Raw genomic sequence first — 6,000 nt, forward strand, 5'->3', positions numbered from 1 at the left:
TTGCGAACCCCACCACAATCGTGAAACTAATTCCAAGACTTTCGTTGTCTTTTTTCGCGTAGCGAACCCCACAACATTTCATGCCTACGTAAGGAAAGCAAGAAAAGGTTCCGAAGTCTTGGACCCTGTGATATCTTGCAAAGCTTCTAGACTTTTTCTGTGAGTAAATGGTTGATTATCATTCCACTTTCATGAGTTTTTTTTTTCTCTGTTGGGAAAATGCCAAGAAATAGGGTTTGTCAATTAATTCAACATTAATGCAGACATATTTAATACTTTTTCCTTTCTCTCTCGTGCCACTACTTTGAATAATGATGTGATTTTTGTTATTTGAAAATAATAATAATAAGTCATATTTGATGTAGGTTTTATTAATCTCTATAAATTATAAATTTAAGTTTTTTTTTCATCATGAAAATATTTATACTATGTTATTTTTTTTGTGATACGCAAGCTTCAGTATTATTTTATACTTGTTTTTATAACTTTTTAAATTCTCAATTTATTAATTATTTTCACATTATCTCGTTATGATTCACTTTTATATTAAAATTTCTCTTTAATCAAGATTTAAAACTCTCAACTCTATTTTTAATTTTTTTGTTTTTATTTTTAAAAACTATTTTTTTATCTCAAATGTCAATTACCTATATTCTGAATTTTTTTTCTATTTTTTAGTTTTTCTTTTGACTTAAAGGTAAACGATACCTTTTTGGCTTTTTTTTACTCAAATTTCGAGCAAAAAAAATAATCCACTGTAATTCACGAAACAGTATTTGGAAATTACGTTACCAGATATGAAATGGATTTAAAATTAATTATCTAGAAAGTAACATATAAAAAACACCATATATCAAAATTTTATACTATTTTGGCTTTTAATGTCTGCAATGTGAGATTAATCCAAAGGTCATCTTTGTTGTCGGAGACAGAAAGCGGATGGAGAGTCTTAATTATATATAAAGACCGAGGTAGTATAATTGAGATAGAGATAAAGTTATTTACATCTAATCAAGATATAAATGAAAGTTATTGTTTTTATCTTCGTTCACACATGCATGCATGTTAGTTTTATTATTAAAAGTGTTAGTTGAGGGTTTGAATTCACTATCTTTCTTTCCTCTAATGGCGAATTTATGTAATAGCGGGGAGCCTTGGCCCCCCATTTTTTAAAATTGTCAATACCCTAATAAATATTAATATAAGATTGTCCTTTTGCCCCCACCGAATTATTTTAATATAGAGAAACATAGGCATGATAGTTAAATTTGAACCCATCTTGGCCAACACCACATCCACGACCTGTTCTATAACAAAACAATGATGTGAAATTAATGGTTCTTCCTCACAGCAACTTTCATGAATTTTCTTTCTCGCTTACCGTGCACCGATTGTCTGTGCAAGGAAAATGCCGAGAAAAGTTATAACATAATACAAATATTTTTAATTTATTTAAAAATTTTAAAAAATATATATAACAGAAGTTTAATTATTTTTTTATAATAACAATGAAATCATAAATTTTTAGATAATAAAAGATGAGTTCCTTGTTAGTAATAGCTAGATATTTTATTTTATAGGATAATTTAAAGAGAAAATTAAAAGTTTTGAAATTAAAGAAAATTTAATTATGAAGATAAATTTAAATTGAGAGTTGGATGAAATTAAAGGAATTAACTCTTTATATCATAATGAATATGTAATTAAAGGAGCTAACTCTTTATATCATAATAATAGCTGTGCTGGAAAACCCATAAGAGTTGGATGTAATTAAAGGAGTTTACTTTTTATATCAAAATTTTATATTGAAACAGATATTTATTGAAATTGTTTTTTTGTTATCCTTTCTAAACTGTTTCCGTGTTATTCGTTTTGATAAACTGAATTCACAATTAAATATTAACACTTGACTTCTATGTTGTTTTGAATGGCGGCACAACGACACCAGAAAAACTATATCATGTTCATTACGTCTTACTACAGTAAGATTATCTTAAAATTATTTAAGAGAAAAACGAATGGGGAACCTGACTCGTAATTAATATGGTAGCGATCGAGGAAGTCGTTATGCTGAGCTGTCACAGTTCAAATATTTTTGTCATATGAGAAGTAAACAAAGGCAATAATAGCTTAATTTTGTTTCTGCATGTGGTTCCAAACAGGGCCCCCCAACAATACACCATAAAGACTTTTAGATGATCCTCCAAAGCTTTCTTCAGTAGATACTTCTCTACCTAAGTACCGACTACTGTGTTATCTTTCTGTTACTGTCTTCCTAGCTTGAGCAGATACCTCTGTCCTTTCTGTTACTTTGTCTTCAAACTCATTCTTGCTTTATTTATTGTTTATTCATTATATGTTTAAAGTTGTTTAATTTTTACTAAATTTGCCGTAAATTAATTAAAACAATACATATATACTTATAATTTAATAGTAGTTAATTATATTGATAAAATTTATTAATAGTATAATAATCAACGAAACTTATAACTATTGCTTTTTAATGCAAAATATTCAAATTGTACGAATTATAATTCAAAACTCATTATTTCTCTTAATTATCAGATTTTAAAAAAAAATACAGATAAGCCAATTATATTACAATATTTGTTTCATAAATTTATTTTGATTGAACCGAATATTAATTTCATAATCAGCTAAAAAAATTAAAGTTTATAGTAATATCACGACAAAGAATCAAAGATCCAAACTACGTTAGTTATAAAAAAAAAAGGTTTTCGCACAATGATCTCCCTCCGTGTGTTTCTTTATAAGGATAGAGTGAGAGAGAGGAGGAGGAAGAGACCAAGACTCGCATGAGTTGGACTAAGAAAAAGTACTTCTGATTCTGAAAGCGCGATCAGCGATGGAATTTATAGTCTTAGTGCTTATGAGAACAGCTAAAAGAAGCGAGAAATTAAAGCTAGAGATGAGAGTATCTATAGATGACTAAGGAATGGGGTTGTGAACGTTCTTATGCTAGCCAGATTCCATCATATATATTCCGGGTTATTTGTAGTCACCGACAGTCTTTTATTGCTGTGTTTACTTTTGGAAAGCACATAGTCAATGTACATATTTTCATTTTCTTAATATATTTTTTGACATGGATCTCAAAACTGTATATCAAATACAAATCATTTAAATAGTTACGCAATTAACCTGTAATAAATCAAGTGGTGGCAAAGAGTGGAGATGGGGCAACCTGATGATTCTTTTTAGGACGTACGTTTTCCCACTCTAGAGTGTGTATGTGTTTGCTCGTGTTGGGAGTTCAATAGCTGCAATCACTACGACAATATTATAAATTAAGCGACAATTCTTTACTGGCCATAATGCAAAGGCCATTAATTATTTTTATAAACTATATGTTTAGTATTTAATCATTATTCGCTAATAATATATTATTATATAAAATTTAATATATAATGAACTGGTACTATAAAATAATTTTTTATTATCATTAATACGTATATCTTTTAAAATAATTATTATAAAAACTAACAAACATATCATATAAATAGGTAGAATAATTTTTTATCTTATACTAATAAGAAAAAGACATTTTGGGTCTCTATCTTTATTTTTAAAAATAGTAATAACAGTTTTCTTTTAGGAAAAATAACAGCAGTTACAGCTTGAAAGTTAGAGGAGGAAATAAAAATCGTTATATATGTTAAAGGGTAATTTAAAAATAAAAAATATGTACAGCAAAGAGAGTAATTATTTTTATTAATAGTTATAGGTTTACCATTAATATTAAGCGCTGCATGTTAAAGTAGAACCGATATAGTTTCCAAATAGTTGTTAATTTGTTATTGATTTTATAAAAAAACAAAATTACTTGTTATTGATCTTATATACTAGTGCGTGTATATATACTTTTTATCCACTTAAGGGAACAGATGTTTGACGTAGGTAGTCCTCCCAAATTTTTGGTCCTAGGAAGTATTGAAGCACATGCATGACAGTTATTTAGGATTTAATTAACTTAATTCAACAACGCCTGAGGTGTTATGAATTTTCTTACATCCAAACTTAATTCTTAGTTTCTTACTAATAAAAAATTTACATAAAAGATATTTACTCTTTGATCCTTTGCAGTTTTTAGAGAAACATGAATCTCAACCATTAATTTTATTTTATATATAATAAATAAATATATTTTTAAAAATAAATTTTATTATTATTAAAAAAATAAAATTAAATATATTTTTAATTCTTAAAAATATTTATAAATTTTATATTTGATCTCTAATAAAAACATTCTTAACTTTTGGTGTTTATTTTTTTATTTTCTATTTCGGTCATCATTATAATGGAATCTTTAAAGTCTTCAGATCTCGTCGTGAGAATGGGGTAGAGCGAGCCATATATAGATTTCAGATCATCATTCTTCTGCTGGTGGAAATCTCAACCACTGCTCTATCTCTAAAATATTTTGTTATAACTCTTAGTCTCTTATGGATGGGAAGGCCTGGTACATGGCTCAATTAATTTTCCTTAATTATGTGATGGGTGTTCGATGTACGTGGGTGCATGTCATTGCTGATATGTTGTAACAGACTTTATCCACTGAGGCTACTCCTTATACCTTCTACTGGACTGTTTTCATAAACTTAATTTGTTGGCCGATCCAAACAAAAGTTAGCAAAGTTAATATAACAATAAAGACCAAATACAAAATAAAATTTCTTCGCAGCAATACTGCTGCAAAGACAGTTTCAATATTTCTCTTAGGTTATCCTTTATATAAACATTGGGGTGAACCCACATTAAGATGGAAATGACCCGCTATTATGCCTAATGTTTCTGCTGCAATATGATGAGAAGGTATCCTCCAAAACAAAAGGATCAAAACCTTTCATGCACCACGCAATATTATCGTATCCTTTCGGTTAGTTCATAAGGGTCAGACCATACAATCATGTTACATAAAATTTTAGGATCAAAAGTTTAAGAAAAAATTTATTAAATACTAAATGTGAAACTAATAAATTTTTCGAGAACCAAAAATATGTTTAAGCTTAAAATTTATTAATTTTAATTGTTGGATTTAAAATCGCACACGGTGCAGTTTATTTTCTGACTATACTCTATAGAGGACCGGGATCCTTACTCTTGTGAGATAGAAGTACTTCAAAGACTCACAAGTTGGACTATAAGAAAAACAATGCAACAGATGAATAGATGTGCTGAATCAGAAAAAGAACAAGTACAATTTTCAAGCAATCAACTAGACTCATGGATGAAGCAGTTAATTCAAATCCATTGAAGTAAATTGGCAACAATGGACCTACCACCCTCTTCTTTTGTTGACGTTGCAGTTGCACCCTTATCTACCTAAAATGACTTCTCATCATGGCAAACACATGAGTGAAGAACCATAACGTCTACACAATGAAACCGAATGATTCCAAAGTTTCTGGTAGCAACATCAAAGCCAACTAAATCTAAGAGACTGAACCAGACACGTGCATGAGGGTATCAAAGTGATGAACCCTTATAGTAGTAGCAAACTTGAGCCTACCCAAGAAGGCCAAGCTATAAGCAAGAAAGCTAGCAATGGCAACGGAAATGGTCTTGGGGTGAACTTGAGATGGGGTGTAGGGTTTTCTGAATATCTTATTTGGAGAAATGCAAAAAGCACAGAGAAGATAATGAAAGCAACAAAACCATGCAGAGGATCGGTTAATTCAATTGCCATGTTACATATTTGGAAATGTACGATATTGAAGGTCACTATTTCAGTAGCTCTAAAACCATGCATGATCAACCATGGTCGTAATTAGTGCTTAACTTTGAGAACAACTCAAATTAAGAAGAAGAAATTAATGATAAAGATAAGAGTATCTAAATTGATGAACAGGAAATGGTGTGTTGAAGTTTTTTATATCTATCATATTCAATTTCAAGGTCTTAGTACTTGGTAGGTCAGTGCTAGTCTTTTACGGCGGTGTTTACTTTTAGAAACCACATGCTGAAAATCAATCTTCTCTA

Source organism: Glycine max, chromosome 7 (assembly GCF_000004515.6).
Source record: "Glycine max cultivar Williams 82 chromosome 7, Glycine_max_v4.0, whole genome shotgun sequence".
NCBI classification, from domain to species: Eukaryota; Viridiplantae; Streptophyta; class Magnoliopsida; order Fabales; family Fabaceae; genus Glycine; species Glycine max.